The following is a 21783-nucleotide window of genomic DNA, read 5'->3' on the forward strand; positions in this document are numbered from 1 at the left end:
CATTTAATGCCTGCAGACTATAAAAGAGAACCCAACCCAAAAAGTTTGGTTGATTAGTCTGTGGCATTCTGTTAAACTGTTGCTTATGGCGGTCTCTGTGAGCTTCTCAGCGACATTCAGCCAGCCAGGTATCCTGCCTGCAGTAGATGGAATGTGGCAATGGAACGCTGGCTGCGCGTGTCATAATAGGCTCTGAGCCTTTATATACCTGTGCACAGCAGCAGCCACCTTCAGTCTGCTGCTGGACAGCCAGCAGCAGCAGCAGCAGGAGAGGTATGTAATCAGGAGCCCTCCTGCTAAGGGTAGACAGCTGCTCGTTCCACCCCACCCCCCGCCTTAATTGGTTCTCCTCCCTTCCAACGGTGTTGAGGCGGGTGGGAACAGCAGGGGGTGAAGGTGCTGTGTTTAAAGAGGTGGAGTTATGCAGATCTAAAACGCGTGGATTGCAGCAGCAGCAAGCCGAAAAGTGCAGGCATGTAAGGGATCTAGAGGTTGACAACATGTCTTCTTAACGGGAGTCCAGGAGCTCATCTCCACAAATGGACTTTTCAGGATCCTTGGGTGGCTCCGTAGTTTGAAACCAATTCTGGTTATCGCTTCTCGGCCTTTTGGCTAAGATCAAGTGCAGTGATCTAGCGGTTGCTGCCTTGGTCTTGACTGGGAGGTGCTTGGGGTACCCGGCTCCTTGGCCTGGGGGGATCGCTACACTCATCGGTGGAGCTAAACCCCCCTGCTGCTATTAGGGAGTCGGATTAGTCCCTGGGCAACGAGAGGCGATCACCTTGTCACCACACATAGCTGTGGGGGGCAACTGTCGCCACACATAGCTGTGGTGGCAACATTTGGAGGATTAAAAGGAAAAACGGAAGGAAAACGGATTGTTGAGATGGAGTTTTGGAAAAAGAAGAGATGCTTACGTTTTTTTGTGAAACGGGAGACGGAAGAAACTTTTTTGGAAGAAAAATGGATTCTGGAAATTTTGAGGAAACATGAAGTTTTGGAGAAGGATATCTACTGTATGCAAGAAATAAAGCAAGGTAAAGTTTGTGATGTGACTCTAGTTTCTGAGGAAAAGTGCATTCATTTTTTCAAATGCTGGAGTGAAGAGGATTCTGGGAAAATTGGAGTAAGTGCATCATTCATGGGGAAACCGAAGAGTGTGATAATTTACATGGACAATCCGTTTGTGGAAATAGAGGAGATAATGGTTTTTTTGGAATCTAAATGTAAGATGGTAAAGTTTCAGAAATTATACAGGAACAAAGTTGGTATTTGGAACGGAAAGAGACGTTTTTTGGTGTGGACAACAGGAGAAGAAAATTTGCATAATGGGAGGATTATGGTAAACGGGAGTTCTGGGTATTGTTACATGGAAAGCAGCAAAGGAACTTTTGAAAAGAACTTTGGAGGACAAAAGGAAGATATTGGTGATAAAATGAAGAAGGAAGTTGATGCGATAATTATAGAGGAGAATAAGCAGGGAAAAGAAGTTGAAAGTTTAAAGGTGAAGAAAAAGGTAACGGTACAGGAAAATTGTGGATCAAGGAAAGTATCTGGTGAAAAGAAAGAAGTAAAAGAGGAAAAGGGTAAAGTTTTGGAGAAGGTGGTGACTTTCAGAGATGATGAGGAAGAGTATGATTGGGAACAGATGCGGTTAGAGCATGAGGAGGAAGAAAAGAAGTTAAGGGGTTTTGTTGGGAGGAAAGTAAAAGGGAAAAAGGGGATATTTAGTTTGGGAAACCGGGTGAAGTAATGTCAGTTGTGATTTGTTTGGAAACTGTTGAAACTGTAAAGGAATTGTTATGTTTAACTTTATATATATATTAATTCAAATGAAAAAATATAAATATAATATCTAAACACGATGATGGAACTAAAACCTTGAGTTTAGTGATATATGATTTAAGATTATAAAACTTAATTTCTGAGTGTTTGGAAAAAAAAAAAAAAAAAAAAAAAAAAAAAAAAAAAAAAAATCTGTTCTTATCAGTTTAATATCTGATACGTCCCCTATCTGGGGACCATATATTAAATGGATTTTTAGAACAGGGAGATGGAAAAAGAGCTTGCTCTGTCCACTCCACGCATTGACCTGGTATTGCAGTATCTCCAGGACCGGTGCACCCCTTCTTTAATGCAGTTTCTAAAATCAGAAAGAATTGAATTCAATGTTTTTTGTTCATTTTGCTTGTTTGTCGGATTTTGGGATGGACTCTTTGGCTTTGCTTTTCTTCTCCTCATTGGATTTTTCATGTTCAAAGTTGCAGAAGCCAGATTACAAGCTCATTTTGGTTCAACTTCAGCAACTGTGCATTGCATTGCCATGTAATGTGATGCAATGCTATCTTTCTAGCTCTCCCTTTTTACTTCCTTTTGGATAAACAGACATATTAGGCAAGCATTTTGGAGCTTTCACCTAAATAACTACAGGTGGTGAGATAAGCTGCACAATATAATTGACCTTTCAGTATATTGTTGCACACACACCATCTATTTAGCAAATGCCCTTGTTATCAACAGCAGCCTTTTAAACTCACCTGAGCTAACAGGTATGTGCGCTGGTTACTCTGCTGCGCTTAAAATTTCTTTTTTGGTTTGCTACAATGCCTTTTCTGAAACGTTGTCTCCTTCTGCTGGAACACTGACTTCTTTCATTTAATGCCTGCAGACTATAAAAGAGAACCCAACCCAAAAAGTTTGGTTGATTAGTCTGTGGCATTCTGTTAAACTGTTGCTTATGGCGGTCTCTGTGAGCTTCTCAGCGACATTCAGCCAGCCAGGTATCCTGCCTGCAGTAGATGGAATGTGGCAATGGAACGCTGGCTGCGCGTGTCATAATAGGCTCTGAGCCTTTATATACCTGTGCACAGCAGCAGCCACCTTCAGTCTGCTGCTGGACAGCCAGCAGCAGCAGCAGGAGAGGTATGTAATCAGGAGCCCTCCTGCTAAGGGTAGACAGCTGCTCGTTCCACCCCACCCCCCGCCTTAATTGGTTCTCCTCCCTTCCAACGGTGTTGAGGCGGGTGGGAACAGCAGGGGGTGAAGGTGCTGTGTTTAAAGAGGTGGAGTTATGCAGATCTAAAACGCGTGGATTGCAGCAGCAGCAAGCCGAAAAGTGCAGGCATGTAAGGGATCTAGAGGTTGACAACATGTCTTCTTAACGGGAGTCCAGGAGCTCATCTCCACAAATGGACTTTTCAGGATCCTTGGGTGGCTCCGTAGTTTGAAACCAATTCTGGTTATCGCTTCTCGGCCTTTTCGCTAAGATCAAGTGTAGTATCTTTCGAAAAGGCGGTTTTGGATGTTGGCCGCCCTAGTAGATTGATACATTATGCACACTGGGGTTTAGGCGCTTGTTAGTACGCCAGTTGGCTAATATAGTCATCTGGTGGAAAGCATGGCCCCCCAGGATCGACGCCATTGGGCCGGGGAAGATCGAAAGCCCAAAGTGTGAAGTGCCCCAGGAGTGGTGACCCTGGGGTGCCTTAACTCACTGGGATTGGGAACCCCACTTGAGTTTATGGCACATTTGCACTAGCACTTCAATATTTCTTTCTTCACACACACCCTTATTCCGGGCCTTCTGGCCTTAGGATGGGGAATTTTTCAATTCCCGGTCGAAGGTCCGGGCAGTATTATACTGTGAAACCTTCACTATTTATTTAATTTTTTTTGTCACTGTGTGTCCACTTTTTCACGTGTGTCCACGTCCTTACTAGGATTTTGTCGGGATGCGGTTCCCTTACGGGTTCCTCTCTTGGCAGGTCTAGGGGGGGAGTGTGTGGCCATCAGGTTCCGCTCCCCCCTGAACCCCCCTGGCTCTCCTCTTTCGGGAGGAGAGCATTGTTGGCTCCCCTCTTCCGGGAGGGGAGCACAGTCTTTGGCTCCCAGTGCCTTGCTCGGGTGAGAACTCGGGCAGGTATTGGGGGTAAGATTGGGTCGCCTCTGACTCCGGCTGGAGGTGGCTATTTGTCCCTGTTCCTCGCTGTGGCCTTCTGTCTCGGAGGGACGGGGAATGGTTTGGGGGACCCTTCTCCTTTTGGAGAGGGTTTTAAGAAGACCAGCATCCTAGTGCACTTTTTTTGTGGCACTTGTCACTTTTTTAAGCGCACTCGGGTTTTGTACACGAATTCGGGCTTTCAAAAAAAAAAATCTGTTCTTATCAGTTTAATATCTGATACGTCCCCTATCTGGGGACCATATATTAAATGGATTTTTAGAACAGGGAGATGGAAAAAGAGCTTGCTCTGTCCACTCCACGCATTGACCTGGTATTGCAGTATCTCCAGGACCGGTGCACCCCTTCTTTAATGCAGTTTCTAAAATCAGAAAGAATTGAATTCAATGTTTTTTGTTCATTTTGCTTGTTTGTCGGATTTTGGGATGGACTCTTTGGCTTTGCTTTTCTTCTCCTCATTGGATTTTTCATGTTCAAAGTTGCAGAAGCCAGATTACAAGCTCATTTTGGTTCAACTTCAGCAACTGTGCATTGCATTGCCATGTAATGTGATGCAATGCTATCTTTCTAGCTCTCCCTTTTTACTTCCTTTTGGATAAACAGACATATTAGGCAAGCATTTTGGAGCTTTCACCTAAATAACTACAGGTGGTGAGATAAGCTGCACAATATAATTGACCTTTCAGTATATTGTTGCACACACACCATCTATTTAGCAAATGCCCTTGTTATCAACAGCAGCCTTTTAAACTCACCTGAGCTAACAGGTATGTGCGCTGGTTACTCTGCTGCGCTTAAAATTTCTTTTTTGGTTTGCTACAATGCCTTTTCTGAAACGTTGTCTCCTTCTGCTGGAACACTGACTTCTTTCATTTAATGCCTGCAGACTATAAAAGAGAACCCAACCCAAAAAGTTTGGTTGATTAGTCTGTGGCATTCTGTTAAACTGTTGCTTATGGCGGTCTCTGTGAGCTTCTCAGCGACATTCAGCCAGCCAGGTATCCTGCCTGCAGTAGATGGAATGTGGCAATGGAACGCTGGCTGCGCGTGTCATAATAGGCTCTGAGCCTTTATATACCTGTGCACAGCAGCAGCCACCTTCAGTCTGCTGCTGGACAGCCAGCAGCAGCAGCAGCAGGAGAGGTATGTAATCAGGAGCCCTCCTGCTAAGGGTAGACAGCTGCTCGTTCCACCCCACCCCCCGCCTTAATTGGTTCTCCTCCCTTCCAACGGTGTTGAGGCGGGTGGGAACAGCAGGGGGTGAAGGTGCTGTGTTTAAAGAGGTGGAGTTATGCAGATCTAAAACGCGTGGATTGCAGCAGCAGCAAGCCGAAAAGTGCAGGCATGTAAGGGATCTAGAGGTTGACAACATGTCTTCTTAACGGGAGTCCAGGAGCTCATCTCCACAAATGGACTTTTCAGGATCCTTGGGTGGCTCCGTAGTTTGAAACCAATTCTGGTTATCGCTTCTCGGCCTTTTGGCACGATCTATCAGGTTTACCTGTGTGGTCTTGCCTGTGAGGTGCTCTTGGTACCCTTTCTTTCGGCCTGGGGGGATCGTTCCTTTTCGGAGGGACTTAACCCCCCTGCTGCTATTGGGAGGAAGGATTAGTCCGGGAGCAACGGGAAGGGATCCCATGAAGGCTTGCGCCTTTCAGAGAGAAGAGTCGGTACGTTCCTGAGTGAAGGATGCCGGCAACGCTCACATATTCATCGGGTGATGCCCGGATGCGGAACACCGTGAGGATTGAAGTTGGAGCAGGATCGAGGACGGAGAAGAATTTGGATTACATCTGCCATAGGATTCTGCTTGGAGTTTTGGAGTTTCGGCGGGAAGACATATTCTGCTTCCAGGACAATGAGTACAAGGGGACTTACACCATCACCTTCAAGAGCCAGGGATGCTGTCACCAACTCGTACAAAAGGTAAATGAGAAAAACTACTTGGATGAATTGGATGGACTAACCTTTTGTCTCTTGTATGCCTATGACGAGATCCCTATCGTGGTGCATTTCCCGAACCCCTTTGTGGAAGCTGCAGACATCTCGACCTACCTTATCCGTTATTGTGACGATCTGAGATACCTGGGCACTGTGAAGAACGCGGTAGGCTTCTGGTGCGGCAAGAGGAGGTACATGGCCCGTCTAAAGAGGGACCCAAGCGGAGTGGGAGGAATGCTACACCCTCCCTCAACATTTGTGATCGGTAAGAGCAGAGGCTACTTATTTTACCCTGGAATGCCGGTATGTTGCAGGAACTGTGGACAAATGGGTCATACCCAAACGTCCTGCACAGGCAGGAAAGTAGACTGCTGCAATAATTGCAGCTGTTACGGACATTTAATGAAGGACTGTCCCGCTGGGAGGAAATGCAATCTTTGTGGTGAGGCGGGGCACATGTTCCGAGGATGCCCCAACAGGACCAGGACCAGGACCTACGCAGAAGCTGCATCTTCTGCAGCTGAGCCGATGCGCCCGCCGGTCTTCACTGGCGGGCCGGCGTCGGAGGGCGGTTCGAAGGGCGAGAAGGCTGGGATGGAGCAGGGAGCCGGAGGCCCCTCTGGGGCGGCCCCTGCATCGAAGTCCCTTAACGATGGGCGGACCTCGCATGGACCGGAGCGGAGGGGTCCTCCTTCTGGGAGGGTATCCTCCGTGTCGATGGTTCCCGATACCGATCCTGTTGGGCTGGAGGGTGGTGCCCCTGTGCGGTTGGCTACAGGGGACCACGCAGCGATGGCCTCAGGATCTTCCAGGGCGATTAGCCAGCCAGATGAGGGGGCTTTGCTTCTAGGTGGCGAACATCAGGGAATCGGTGTTGGTGATCTTATCCTGATGGACCAGTCTCTCCCCCTGGAGGAGGTGGAGGAAGAGGAGGACTGCACCAGTGACCTAGTGGAGTCTGCCCCGAAAAAGAGACGGAATGTCGAAGCCCCAGTGTCTCCTGGAATGTGGCTGGGAACCGTGACCTACGAGGGGGCAACCGCCGGCTCACAGAATATCGAGTCGTTTGGGTCCTCTAGCCCGGATGTCCTGGAGCAATTTGACATACAGGGCTTTGAGTCAGGTGTCCTCATGGAAGATCCACCACCCTGACCTATGAATGCCGACATTAAGACTTGTCTCACTGAATGTGAGGTCATTAAAGAGCCCAGTTCGTAGGGCTGCTCTATTCAAGTATTTAGAAACCGCTGACTTTGACATTTGTTTATTACAGGAATGCGGGATACAACATGCACTAAATTATAATGACATCAAGACAGATTGGAGACTGGGGCCCTCCATCTGGTCTGGCTCCAATGACAACAAGTCAGCGGGGGTGGGCTTCCTCTGTCGTGGGAGAAATATTACTGTAAATGCTGTCACAGAAATAGTACCAGGCAGAGTGGTTTTAGTGCATTTTAAATTTAATGGTTTTACCCTACGTGTAATGAATATTTATGCTCCCCCTGATAAGCAAGAGAGAATTAATTTATTTGGGATATTGCCATTGTACTGTACTGGGTCATCTCCCCTGATCGTAGGGGGTGATTTTAATTGTCTTTGTGCTAGTGAACAACGAGCGGGGGGTGACCCTTTACGCAAATTGGATAAGTCATGTCATCTATTGAAAGATTTTATAACTGATTTTAAATTATGCGATGCGTGGAGGTCACTCCTGCCGACGGACCCTGGTTATACGTGGTCCGGAAGAGGGGTGTCCTCCAGGATCGATTTTATTTTCCTATCAGATGACTTTAACCCTGTAAAATGTGTTTTAACATCAAATATATTTTCTGACCATAAGGGCTTGGAGGTGCACCTAGAATACCGGGATGAACAGAGGGTCAACAGGGGCCTCTGGCGTCTAAGTACTTACCTGCTGGAGGACCCTCTGATTCGACAAGACTTTGGTAAAGCCTATCAAGCCTGGCGGCGACAAAAACCTTCTGATGCCCCTATGGTAACCTGGTGGGAAAATTTGAAAAAAAAAGTCAGAATGTTTTTTATAAAAGCAGGGAGACGTAAAGCTAGAGAGAAAAAAAGATGTTTTAGTGATCTTAACACCAAACTACAAACACTTTTTAAATTCAAAGAGCTAGGGGTGGAGGTGGGAGATGATATTGCTAGCCTAAAAACTGAAATTCAGAACTTCAGAACTGCATAGACACAAAGGGGAAAGAGATTATTTTTAACTCTAGAGTGCAGCACTTGGAGGAGGGGGAGAAGTGCTCTCGCTTCTTCTTCAAAAAAGTCATGGATAAAAGAGAAGTGATCACAAATCTAGAGGGTGAAACATCTATGCAGGGAATGTTGAATGCTACTTTTAACTTTTATAAGCATCTTTTTAGTAAAAAGTGTATAGATGAGTCCTTTTTATCTGATGCTCTTAATGATCTCGATTTTAAGTTAAATTTTACAGACCAGGAGTTTTTAGAACGCGATATTGTTTTAGAGGAATTATTTTATGTTTTTAAAAGTTTCTCTAAGGGTAAAGCACCTGGGTGTGACGGACTACCTGTAGAATTTTACCTTACTTTTTGGGACATTTTAAAAGAGGACCTTTTTATGCTTTTTAAAGAAGTTTTTATTTCTGAACAGTTGCCATTTTCGTGGAGGAGAGGAGTGGTGTCTTTGATATATAAAAAAGGTGATCGCAGTGCTCTAGCGAATTGGAGACCCATAACTCTCCTAAACGTTGATTACAAGGTACTTGCTAAGGTGGTTGCAAACCGGCTCAGGAATGTCATTGCCAAACTAATCCAGCCTGAGCAGGTTTGTAGTGTACCAGGCAGAAGTATTTCAGAGGTTTTAAACGTATTAAGGGATGTAATTTGGTATTCCAGAGACCGGGGTCAAAATGTAGCTCTTTTAGCCCTAGATTTTGAAAAAGCTTTCGATAGAGTCTCTCATAGATTTCTTTTTAGAGTTTTAAAAAGAATGGGTATCCCTAATATGCTTTTAAATTGTATTAAGATTTTATATAAAAATTGTTTTAGTCAAATTTCTCTTAATGGCTTTTTAACAGATGGAGTTCCCCTTGAGTCCGGAGTGAAGCAGGGATGCCCCTTGTCGCCCATCCTGTTCATCTGCGCCATGGAGCCCCTGCTGAGCGCAATAAGGAAAGACAAAGTGATTAGAGGGGTTCCTGTTCCTGGCGGAGGTGGCAGTGATGTGAGAGTCTTTGGCTACATGGATGACGTGACGGTTGTGTGCGTGGACCCTGCTTCCCTCCGGAGGGCGGTGTTGCGCATTGAATTTTTTTCCCAGGCATCCGGGTTTAAACTTAATTTAAATAAATCTGAATGTCTGACTTTGGGATCCTGGGACACCGCCCAACTCCCGCAGCTCACTATAAAACGAGACAATGTAAAAATTCTTGGAGTTGTTTTTAACGAGGAGAATGTGGGAACTCAAAGCTGGGAGAATGTCATAGAAAAAATGTCAAAGAAAATATCATTTTGGGGTTTGAGGTCCCTAACAATGGAGGGGAAAATTTTAATTATAAAATCAGTGTTGTTACCCCTCATACTGTATATAGCTATGGTGTACCCCCCCTCTGATGTTTTAATTAAAAAAATGACTAGGATGATCTTTATGTTTTTATGGAACTCCAAAATGGAAAAATTAAGGCGGGAAATAATGAGGAAGAATAAAATGAACGGCGGAAGGGATGTCCCCGACTTACATATTTATTTGTATTTAAATTATTTCTGCTTTTGTTTCAAACATTTTAATGGTAATAGTGCGCTAAGTTATTTTTTAAAATATACTTGTGGGATGATTTTTAAAAGATGGTTTAAGTTGTCGTTGAATTCCCCTGTTTTACTATGCCCCCCCAAACACCAAGCAATCTTAGAAAAGACTGTTCGATTTTATAGCCTTGGTGATTTTAATATGGACATTTTTAAAGACCGCAAGAAGCTTTTATCTTTTCTGAGGAGGAATGAAGATGTGACCCCCATAGTAAATTTCTCAGAAGAGAGATCGAAGCAAGTTTGGAAGAATGTCTTCGGGAAATTCTTAGCAAATGGACATAAGGACATCGCATGGATGGTGGTCCACCAGTGCCTCCCCACCAGAGAGTTTCAACACAGGAGAGGCCTGGTGGCCAGAGCAAAATGCCCCAGAGACTCATGTGTTAATGACGAAACCACCTTGCACCTTATGTGGAATTGCCCATTTGCACAGGAACTTTGGCACAAAGTTGGGATTCTTTTAAAATGGACTTGCGGTTTAAGAGATTTTAACCATGAATATGTTTTATATGGCCTTTTTAAATGTCCGACCCCTCAACAGTATTGTATATGTTGGTGTATGATTAACTGTTTTAAAGACGCCCTTTGGAAGGCACGCAATATTTTACTTTTTAAACGTGATGCTATTTCTGTGAAGGATTGTCTTAAAATTGCTTTTAGTCAGATGTATATTTATTACTTGAGGGATGTCAAATGTATTGGGAGAAGGGATGCCAATCGTATATGGGGTTTTTATGGGTGGAATTCTGTGTTTTATTAATGTATTGTTTGTGTTGCTGTTTTTGATTGTAAACCATCTTTTACGCACATAATAAAATATGTTGAAACCTGATCTGTTCTTATCAGTTTAATATCTGATACGTCCCCTATCTGGGGACCATATATTAAATGGATTTTTAGAACAGGGAGATGGAAAAAGAGCTTGCTCTGTCCACTCCACGCATTGACCTGGTATTGCAGTATCTCCAGGACCGGTGCACCCCTTCTTTAATGCAGTTTCTAAAATCAGAAAGAATTGAATTCAATGTTTTTTGTTCATTTTGCTTGTTTGTCGGATTTTGGGATGGACTCTTTGGCTTTGCTTTTCTTCTCCTCATTGGATTTTTCATGTTCAAAGTTGCAGAAGCCAGATTACAAGCTCATTTTGGTTCAACTTCAGCAACTGTGCATTGCATTGCCATGTAATGTGATGCAATGCTATCTTTCTAGCTCTCCCTTTTTACTTCCTTTTGGATAAACAGACATATTAGGCAAGCATTTTGGAGCTTTCACCTAAATAACTACAGGTGGTGAGATAAGCTGCACAATATAATTGACCTTTCAGTATATTGTTGCACACACACCATCTATTTAGCAAATGCCCTTGTTATCAACAGCAGCCTTTTAAACTCACCTGAGCTAACAGGTATGTGCGCTGGTTACTCTGCTGCGCTTAAAATTTCTTTTTTGGTTTGCTACAATGCCTTTTCTGAAACGTTGTCTCCTTCTGCTGGAACACTGACTTCTTTCATTTAATGCCTGCAGACTATAAAAGAGAACCCAACCCAAAAAGTTTGGTTGATTAGTCTGTGGCATTCTGTTAAACTGTTGCTTATGGCGGTCTCTGTGAGCTTCTCAGCGACATTCAGCCAGCCAGGTATCCTGCCTGCAGTAGATGGAATGTGGCAATGGAACGCTGGCTGCGCGTGTCATAATAGGCTCTGAGCCTTTATATACCTGTGCACAGCAGCAGCCACCTTCAGTCTGCTGCTGGACAGCCAGCAGCAGCAGCAGCAGGAGAGGTATGTAATCAGGAGCCCTCCTGCTAAGGGTAGACAGCTGCTCGTTCCACCCCACCCCCCGCCTTAATTGGTTCTCCTCCCTTCCAACGGTGTTGAGGCGGGTGGGAACAGCAGGGGGTGAAGGTGCTGTGTTTAAAGAGGTGGAGTTATGCAGATCTAAAACGCGTGGATTGCAGCAGCAGCAAGCCGAAAAGTGCAGGCATGTAAGGGATCTAGAGGTTGACAACATGTCTTCTTAACGGGAGTCCAGGAACTCATCTCCACAAATGGACTTTTCAGGATCCTTGGGTGGCTCCGTAGTTTGAAACCAATTCTGGTTATCGCTTCTCGGCCTTTTGGCTAAGATCAAGTGTAGTATCTGTTCTTATCAGTTTAATATCTGATACGTCCCCTATCTGGGGACCATATATTAAATGGATTTTTAGAACAGGGAGATGGAAAAAGAGCTTGCTCTGTCCACTCCACGCATTGACCTGGTATTGCAGTATCTCCAGGACCGGTGCACCCCTTCTTTAATGCAGTTTCTAAAATCAGAAAGAATTGAATTCAATGTTTTTTGTTCATTTTGCTTGTTTGTCGGATTTTGGGATGGACTCTTTGGCTTTGCTTTTCTTCTCCTCATTGGATTTTTCATGTTCAAAGTTGCAGAAGCCAGATTACAAGCTCATTTTGGTTCAACTTCAGCAACTGTGCATTGCATTGCCATGTAATGTGATGCAATGCTATCTTTCTAGCTCTCCCTTTTTACTTCCTTTTGGATAAACAGACATATTAGGCAAGCATTTTGGAGCTTTCACCTAAATAACTACAGGTGGTGAGATAAGCTGCACAATATAATTGACCTTTCAGTATATTGTTGCACACACACCATCTATTTAGCAAATGCCCTTGTTATCAACAGCAGCCTTTTAAACTCACCTGAGCTAACAGGTATGTGCGCTGGTTACTCTGCTGCGCTTAAAATTTCTTTTTTGGTTTGCTACAATGCCTTTTCTGAAACGTTGTCTCCTTCTGCTGGAACACTGACTTCTTTCATTTAATGCCTGCAGACTATAAAAGAGAACCCAACCCAAAAAGTTTGGTTGATTAGTCTGTGGCATTCTGTTAAACTGTTGCTTATGGCGGTCTCTGTGAGCTTCTCAGCGACATTCAGCCAGCCAGGTATCCTGCCTGCAGTAGATGGAATGTGGCAATGGAACGCTGGCTGCGCGTGTCATAATAGGCTCTGAGCCTTTATATACCTGTGCACAGCAGCAGCCACCTTCAGTCTGCTGCTGGACAGCCAGCAGCAGCAGCAGCAGGAGAGGTATGTAATCAGGAGCCCTCCTGCTAAGGGTAGACAGCTGCTCGTTCCACCCCACCCCCCGCCTTAATTGGTTCTCCTCCCTTCCAACGGTGTTGAGGCGGGTGGGAACAGCAGGGGGTGAAGGTGCTGTGTTTAAAGAGGTGGAGTTATGCAGATCTAAAACGCGTGGATTGCAGCAGCAGCAAGCCGAAAAGTGCAGGCATGTAAGGGATCTAGAGGTTGACAACATGTCTTCTTAACGGGAGTCCAGGAACTCATCTCCACAAATGGACTTTTCAGGATCCTTGGGTGGCTCCGTAGTTTGAAACCAATTCTGGTTATCGCTTCTCGGCCTTTTGGCTAAGATCAAGTGTAGTATCTGTTCTTATCAGTTTAATATCTGATACGTCCCCTATCTGGGGACCATATATTAAATGGATTTTTAGAACAGGGAGATGGAAAAAGAGCTTGCTCTGTCCACTCCACGCATTGACCTGGTATTGCAGTATCTCCAGGACCGGTGCACCCCTTCTTTAATGCAGTTTCTAAAATCAGAAAGAATTGAATTCAATGTTTTTTGTTCATTTTGCTTGTTTGTCGGATTTTGGGATGGACTCTTTGGCTTTGCTTTTCTTCTCCTCATTGGATTTTTCATGTTCAAAGTTGCAGAAGCCAGATTACAAGCTCATTTTGGTTCAACTTCAGCAACTGTGCATTGCATTGCCATGTAATGTGATGCAATGCTATCTTTCTAGCTCTCCCTTTTTACTTCCTTTTGGATAAACAGACATATTAGGCAAGCATTTTGGAGCTTTCACCTAAATAACTACAGGTGGTGAGATAAGCTGCACAATATAATTGACCTTTCAGTATATTGTTGCACACACACCATCTATTTAGCAAATGCCCTTGTTATCAACAGCAGCCTTTTAAACTCACCTGAGCTAACAGGTATGTGCGCTGGTTACTCTGCTGCGCTTAAAATTTCTTTTTTGGTTTGCTACAATGCCTTTTCTGAAACGTTGTCTCCTTCTGCTGGAACACTGACTTCTTTCATTTAATGCCTGCAGACTATAAAAGAGAACCCAACCCAAAAAGTTTGGTTGATTAGTCTGTGGCATTCTGTTAAACTGTTGCTTATGGCGGTCTCTGTGAGCTTCTCAGCGACATTCAGCCAGCCAGGTATCCTGCCTGCAGTAGATGGAATGTGGCAATGGAACGCTGGCTGCGCGTGTCATAATAGGCTCTGAGCCTTTATATACCTGTGCACAGCAGCAGCCACCTTCAGTCTGCTGCTGGACAGCCAGCAGCAGCAGCTGCAGGAGAGGTATGTAATCAGGAGCCCTCCTGCTAAGGGTAGACAGCTGCTCGTTCCACCCCACCCCCCGCCTTAATTGGTTCTCCTCCCTTCCAACGGTGTTGAGGCGGGTGGGAACAGCAGGGGGTGAAGGTGCTGTGTTTAAAGAGGTGGAGTTATGCAGATCTAAAACGCGTGGATTGCAGCAGCAGCAAGCCGAAAAGTGCAGGCATGTAAGGGATCTAGAGGTTGACAACATGTCTTCTTAACGGGAGTCCAGGAGCTCATCTCCACAAATGGACTTTTCAGGATCCTTGGGTGGCTCCGTAGTTTGAAACCAATTCTGGTTATCGCTTCTCGGCCTTTTGGCTAAGATCAAGTGTAGTATCTGTTCTTATCAGTTTAATATCTGATACGTCCCATATCTGGGGACCATATATTAAATGGATTTTTAGAACAGGGAGATGGAAAAAGAGCTTGCTCTGTCCACTCCACGCATTGACCTGGTATTGCAGTATCTCCAGGACCGGTGCACCCCTTCTTTAATGCAGTTTCTAAAATCAGAAAGAATTGAATTCAATGTTTTTTGTTCATTTTGCTTGTTTGTCGGATTTTGGGATGGACTCTTTGGCTTTGCTTTTCTTCTCCTCATTGGATTTTTCATGTTAAAAGTTGCAGAAGCCAGATTGCAAGCTCATTTTGGTTCAACTTCAGCAACTGTGCATTGCATTGCCATGTAATGTGATGCAATGCTATCTTTCTAGCTCTCCCTTTTTACTTCCTTTTGGATAAACAGACATATTAGGCAAGCATTTTGGAGCTTTCACCTAAATAACTACAGGTGGTGAGATAAGCTGCACAATATAATTGACCTTTCAGTATATTGTTGCACACACACCATCTATTTAGCAAATGCCCTTGTTATCAACAGCAGCCTTTTAAACTCACCTGAGCTAACAGGTATGTGCGCTGGTTACTCTGCTGCGCTTAAAATTTCTTTTTTGGTTTGCTACAATGCCTTTTCTGAAACGTTGTCTCCTTCTGCTGGAACACTGACTTCTTTCATTTAATGCCTGCAGACTATAAAAGAGAACCCAACCCAAAAAGTTTGGTTGATTAGTCTGTGGCATTCTGTTAAACTGTTGCTTATGGCGGTCTCTGTGAGCTTCTCAGCGACATTCAGCCAGCCAGGTATCCTGCCTGCAGTAGATGGAATGTGGCAATGGAACGCTGGCTGCGCGTGTCATAATAGGCTCTGAGCCTTTATATACCTGTGCACAGCAGCAGCCACCTTCAGTCTGCTGCTGGACAGCCAGCAGCAGCAGGAGCAGGAGAGGTATGTAATCAGGAGCCCTCCTGCTAAGGGTAGACAGCTGCTCGTTCCACCCCACCCCCCGCCTTAATTGGTTCTCCTCCCTTCCAACGGTGTTGAGGCGGGTGGGAACAGCAGGGGGTGAAGGTGCTGTGTTTAAAGAGGTGGAGTTATGCAGATCTAAAACGCGTGGATTGCAGCAGCAGCAAGCCGAAAAGTGCAGGCATGTAAGGGATCTAGAGGTTGACAACATGTCTTCTTAACGGGAGTCCAGGAGCTCATCTCCACAAATGGACTTTTCAGGATACTTGGGTGGCTCCGTAGTTTGAAACCAATTCTGGTTATCGCTTCTCGGCCTTTTGGCTAAGATCAAGTGTAGTATCTGTTCTTATCAGTTTAATATCTGATACGTCCCCTATCTGGGGACCATATATTAAATGGATTTTTAGAACAGGGAGATGGAAAAAGAGCTTGCTCTGTCCACTCCACGCATTGACCTGGTATTGCAGTATCTCCAGGACCGGTGCACCCCTTCTTTAATGCAGTTTCTAAAATCAGAAAGAATTGAATTCAATGTTTTTTGTTCATTTTGCTTGTTTGTCGGATTTTGGGATGGACTCTTTGGCTTTGCTTTTCTTCTCCTCATTGGATTTTTCATGTTCAAAGTTGCAGAAGCCAGATTACAAGCTCATTTTGGTTCAACTTCAGCAACTGTGCATTGCATTGCCATGTAATGTGATGCAATGCTATCTTTCTAGCTCTCCCTTTTTACTTCCTTTTGGATAAACAGACATATTAGGCAAGCATTTTGGAGCTTTCACCTAAATAACTACAGGTGGTGAGATAAGCTGCACAATATAATTGACCTTTCAGTATATTGTTGCACACACACCATCTATTTAGCAAATGCCCTTGTTATCAACAGCAGCCTTTTAAACTCACCTGAGCTAACAGGTATGTGCGCTGGTTACTCTGCTGCGCTTAAAATTTCTTTTTTGGTTTGCTACAATGCCTTTTCTGAAACGTTGTCTCCTTCTGCTGGAACACTGACTTCTTTCATTTAATGCCTGCAGACTATAAAAGAGAACCCAACCCAAAAAGTTTGGTTGATTAGTCTGTGGCATTCTGTTAAACTGTTGCTTATGGCGGTCTCTGTGAGCTTCTCAGCGACATTCAGCCAGCCAGGTATCCTGCCTGCAGTAGATGGAATGTGGCAATGGAACGCTGGCTGCGCGTGTCATAATAGGCTCTGAGCCTTTATATACCTGTGCACAGCAGCAGCCACCTTCAGTCTGCTGCTGGACAGCCAGCAGCAGCAGCAGGAGAGGTATGTAATCAGGAGCCCTCCTGCTAAGGGTAGACAGCTGCTCGTTCCACCCCACCCCCCGCCTTAATTGGTTCTCCTCCCTTCCAACGGTGTTGAGGCGGGTGGGAACAGCAGGGGGTGAAGGTGCTGTGTTTAAAGAGGTGGAGTTATGCAGATCTAAAACGCGTGGATTGCAGCAGCAGCAAGCCGAAAAGTGCAGGCATGTAAGGGATCTAGAGGTTGACAACATGTCTTCTTAACGGGAGTCCAGGAGCTCATCTCCACAAATGGACTTTTCAGGATCCTTGGGTGGCTCCGTAGTTTGAAACCAATTCTGGTTATCGCTTCTCGGCCTTTTGGCTAAGATCAAGTGCTTTATTGCAGGAGATTGTGGTTGAAGGGCACTCGGGTACCCCTCTCCTTGGCCTGGCAGGATCGTCCACTTTGGTGGACTTAACCTGCTTGCTGCTATTAGGGAGAGGGCTTAGTCCCAGGGTAACGAGTTGCGATCCCCCAGCTTCCAGTTGTTTTTCGCTGCAAGAACACTGGGAGCGCAGATTGCAAGCGGCTGCAATTTGCAACCTTGTTGCGTTTTTCCATGGAGGTTGACCCTAACCTCGTGCCTCTTTATGCAAGGCTAAAAAATTCTATCCGAGTTCACTTCACGGCGGGTGGCTCGGATATGAGGAAATTAGGGTATGTAGTCCAGGACGTGCTCAGGAACCTTCTTGGCGTACAAAGGAATGAAATTCTCTCCATCCAGGATTATCCCAGAAGAGGTGACTATGACATCACATTCACCGGAGAAGGTATTTTTAGAGATGTACTAGAAAAGTTAAAAAAAGTTGAAAATAGTCCTGTTTTGAAAGGGATACAAATTGTTGAGCACGTCCTGGATGAGGTAAGACTGGTTATTGTAAAAATATTTTCGCCCTTTGTTTCTGCTCCAGAAGTAATGTCATTTCTAGCAATTTATTTTAAAAGTGTTAAATGTATTGGGAAGATATTAAACGAATATAACATATGGACATCTAAGTGGAAATTCCTTGTGAAGTGTACAAGAGATCCAAATACACCAGGTGGTATACGGCTCCCCCCTGCCCGTTTCAAAATTGGGCAAACAAATGGGGATTTCTTCTTTTCTGGGATGCCAGTATATTGCAGAAATTGTGGGCGCTATGGTCATTCAAAAGAAAACTGTCATGTATCATGTAGAAATTGTGCTAGTGAAGAACATGAGACAAAAGAATGCCCTAAGGAAAAGAAATGCAGTTTTTGCCAGACTCCAGGTCACTTTTATTTTTCTTGCCCTCACAGATTTCGGGAAGATGAGCAAAAGGGGAAGTCCAAGACGTCCGACCAAGGACCAAAAGATCAGACCACCCCTCAGGAGGAGGAACAACAACCTGGAGCCTCTGGAGACAATAAGGGCGTACCAAATAGTGAAGTGTCTCCAGAGTCTATGACAGGTAAAATACCAAATCCCAAAACCTGGCTGCAGGACCTGCGGGAGTCCAAAAGGAGGGCTGAGAAGGAGCAGAAGGGCACTACTGGTAAGGTCAAAAGGGACCGGCAAAAGGCCGACACAGAAGCCCATGCCCAGTCTGGGTCTCCTAGTGCTGAGGGCGCTGAGTGGATAAAGGTGGGTCCTAAGAAAAAGAAAAAGGGTGGTTCGGAGGAGGCAGCAGGAGGTGAACAGATGGACACTTCTCCAGAAGGGGACGTGGACGCTGGACCCTCAGGGGTTTCGGTCTCCGCTGCTACAGGTGGGGACCGGGATCTTGCTGCCTCTGAAGAGTCAGAGGCTCTGCCTTGTGCGCAACCTCCTCCTATAGGACGACCTTCTACAGGTCAAACAGGGGCGGCGGAACCCCTCGGGGACCCACCTGATGAGGAACTGCATGGCCAGCCAATGGAGACCCAGCGGGTTCTGCCAGCCAGCCCTCCGAGCTATGCCAGTGTAGCGTCGGGTTTATATAAATGTGGTAATCTTTCCTCCTCCACGGAGACTCTCGTGACGATACTATCAGATGAGGAGGGAGGCGCAAGCCCAGTGGTCTGATCAGGTTCATCGGACAGGTAAATCCGTTGCTCTTAGTTACCTAAGTAAAATTTCTACATTTTCTAATGATGGCTGAACTCAAAGGTATTTCCCTCAACGTGAGAGGCATAAAATCTAACACGAGAAGAACTGCTCTTTTTAATTTTTTTACGTGTTTTACTGCATCTGTATTTTTTCTGCAAGAATGTAATATCCCACATGAAATGTCATATCAAAAATATAAAGATGAGTGGAAGTGTGGGCCATCTGTCTGGTCCGGATCGAATGCTGCAGGATCAGCGGGTGTAGCCATACTTTTTAAAGGGAACGTTTTAATTGATTTTATTCAGGAAATTTTACCAGGTCGTATTTTATTAGTGAAAGCTTTTATTGATGGTATTAGATGGCAGTTTTTAAATTTTTATGGATCCCCAGAGAAAAATGAAAGAGCCGAAATGCTTGATCTTTTACCATTATTTATTAATAACTCTGAACCTTTTATCTTAGCAGGGGATTTTAATTGTGTTTTAAAAGGTGAAAACTGGCGCTCCAGCTCTGTAAGCAGGAACTACGATAAAACCTCAGGTATGCTACATGATATAGTCAAAGATGCTAAATTGATAGACATATATAAAGAGTGTCATAGTGACAGCACAGAGGACGCCGGTTTCACTTGGAGCAATTCTAATTGTAGCTCTAGGATTGATTTTATTTTTGGTTCAGATAAAACAATACCTGCCAAATGTGAAGTTTTAACTAATATATTTTCAGACCATAAACTTTTATCCTTTACCATAAAAGTAAATGACAACAAAAAATGTGGTAAGAAAAGCTGGAAAATGAACGTATCCCTTTTAACCGACTCGCAGATTTTATCAGATTTTATTGAGTTTTATAGGAAATGTAGAAAAGGGAAAAAAACAAGTGAGACTATGAGTGTATGGTGGGATAGAATGAAAGTAAAAATAAAAGACTTTTTTATTAAAAAGAGTATATGTAGAGCCAAAGAAAAATATGAAGAATATAGAATTTTAAATACCCGCCTACAAACATTATTTAAGCTCAGAGACAATGGGATAGATGTACAAGTTGATATTTCAAACTTAAAAGAAGAGATTTCAAAATGGCTAGAACAAAAAGGAAAAGAGATAATTTTTCGTTCTAGAGTACAACATATAGAAGAAAATGAAAAGTGTTCCAGATATTTTTTTAGGAAAAATAAAAAAGAAAAAGTGATAATTGACCATATAGATGGTGAGAATAATCTAAAAAATATGCTGGGTAAAGTTGAGGTTTTTTTTTCTAATCTTTTTAATGGAAAAAATATAGATAATAAATTAATGGATGATTCGCTGCAAGGACTAACAGCTGTTTTAGATCCCGCATCCCAAGAGATTTTATCCCAAGTTTTAACGGAACAAGAAGTGTTAAAAACTATTAAAAGTTTTAAAACTGGAAAGGTCCCTGGTCCTGATGGCGTCCCAATAGAATTTTATGTATGTTTTTATGATATTTTAAAAGATGATTTGTTTTATTTGTTTACTGAGGTTTTTAATAATAAGGTTTTATTAAATTCCTGGAAGAAAGGTGAAGTCTCCCTCCTATACAAAAAAGGCGATAAATCAATATTAGAAAACTGGAGACCAATAACACTTTTAAATTGTGACTATAAAATAATGGCTAAAATTTGTGCAAATCGTCTAAAAGAAGTCATCAGCAAAGTTATTCATTCTAATCAAGTGTGTGGGGTGCCGGGGCGCAGTATATGGGACAATCTGAATTTAGTGAAAGACTGTATTGAGGATGTGAAAGACAGAAAGGGGAAAATGGCGATTTTATCTATTGATTTTGAAAAAGCATTTGACCGTGTCTCACACTTTTATCTTTTTAAAGTTTTAGAGAAAATGGGCATACCAGAAGGGTTTTTACTATCGCTTAAAGCATTTTACAAGGATTGTACAAGTAAGATTTTAGTGAATGGTTTTAAGACACAAGAGGTATTTTTACGGTCAGGGGTGAAACAGGGATGCCCTCTGTCCCCCCTACTGTTTATCTGTGCACTGGAACCAATGTTATGTGCAATACGCCAAAATAAACAGATATGCGGTGTCCCTCTGCCTGGAAGCGGTGGTTTGGAGGCCAAGGTTGTAGGCTACATGGATGACGTGGCGGTCTTGTGTACAGATGCACCATCACTTACGGCCACTCTCCATCAAGTGCAATCCTTTTGTCTAGCTTCTGGTTTTAAAATCAATTTTAATAAGTGTAACATTTTAAGTGTTGGGGGGATGATTTTACGTGATGTACCAATTAATGTCTCCGAATCCATTTCCATTTTAGGTATATCATTCACTGAAAATAATGATGGTTATAATAGTTGGGAAACAGTTACACAGAAAGTAAATACGAAAATATGTATGTGGAACATGAGGAGACTTACAATGGAGGGTAAAGTATTGGTTTTAAAGATGGTGATTTTACCTCTTTTATTGTATCTTAGCATGGTTTTCCCCCCGCCTGTTAATGTTTTAAAAAAGATAACCAAAACCTGTTTTACCTTCTTTTGGAACTCAAAAATGGAAAAGCTGAAAAGAGAAATCGTGATGAAATCAAAAGTAAAAGGTGGTAAAGATTTTCCAGATTTTAATAGGTTTCTTTTAATCCATCTGTTCGTTTACTGTTTTAATGCCCTTTTTAAGAATCACTATTGGTCCTTTTTTATGCGTTTTAATACAGGATTTTTTATGAGAAAGTTTGGATGGTATGAAGTTAATATATCTGTGCCCCATGCTTTTAATTTGTCGACGCATTATGAGATTTTAAGGAAAATAGTGTCCGATTTTAATTTAGGGACTAAGAAAATAGAGGAATTAAGAAATAGTAAGAAACTAATTAAAGAAATACGTAAAAGTGAGGAAATATGTAATGTTGACAGATATGATGATGACAAATCTATGTCTATCTGGAAAATGATTAACGTTTTTTATCTTTTTAATGAACAGAGAGATCTGGCTTGGAGTTGCATGCACCGCTGTCTTCCTTGCCGGGCATTCCAATACAGAAGAGGA

At 43.6% G+C, this 21783-nt stretch overlaps 5 non-coding genes and 2 pseudogenes across 5 annotated transcripts; all 7 read left to right on the forward strand.

Annotated features, from left to right (window-relative positions):
- Positions 1-1915: 1915 nt before the first annotated feature.
- On the forward strand, positions 1916-2129 carry LOC141183466 (U2 spliceosomal RNA; annotated as a pseudogene).
- Positions 2130-4129: 2000 nt separating this feature from the next.
- Positions 4130-4305, forward strand: LOC141183415 (U2 spliceosomal RNA; annotated as a pseudogene).
- Positions 4306-10488: 6183 nt separating this feature from the next.
- Positions 10489-10678, forward strand: LOC141183390 (U2 spliceosomal RNA). The gene has a single exon (XR_012258358.1). It is a non-coding gene; the product is annotated as a U2 spliceosomal RNA (small nuclear RNA).
- Positions 10679-11793: 1115 nt separating this feature from the next.
- On the forward strand, positions 11794-11984 carry LOC141183024 (U2 spliceosomal RNA). The gene has a single exon (XR_012258040.1). It is a non-coding gene; the product is annotated as a U2 spliceosomal RNA (small nuclear RNA).
- A 1115-nt stretch (positions 11985-13099) lies between these two features.
- Positions 13100-13290, forward strand: LOC141183025 (U2 spliceosomal RNA). The gene has a single exon (XR_012258041.1). It is a non-coding gene; the product is annotated as a U2 spliceosomal RNA (small nuclear RNA).
- Positions 13291-14405: 1115 nt separating this feature from the next.
- Positions 14406-14596, forward strand: LOC141183240 (U2 spliceosomal RNA). Its single transcript, XR_012258236.1, has one exon. It is a non-coding gene; the product is annotated as a U2 spliceosomal RNA (small nuclear RNA).
- A 1115-nt stretch (positions 14597-15711) lies between these two features.
- On the forward strand, positions 15712-15902 carry LOC141183027 (U2 spliceosomal RNA). The gene has a single exon (XR_012258043.1). It is a non-coding gene; the product is annotated as a U2 spliceosomal RNA (small nuclear RNA).
- The last annotated feature ends 5881 nt before the right edge of the window (positions 15903-21783 follow it).

The sequence above is a fragment of the Phyllobates terribilis genome, unplaced genomic scaffold (assembly GCF_046119375.1).
Source record: "Phyllobates terribilis strain yellow unplaced genomic scaffold, ASM4611937v1 Scaffold_38__1_contigs__length_12584779, whole genome shotgun sequence".
In the NCBI taxonomy this organism is placed as follows: domain Eukaryota; kingdom Metazoa; phylum Chordata; class Amphibia; order Anura; family Dendrobatidae; genus Phyllobates; species Phyllobates terribilis.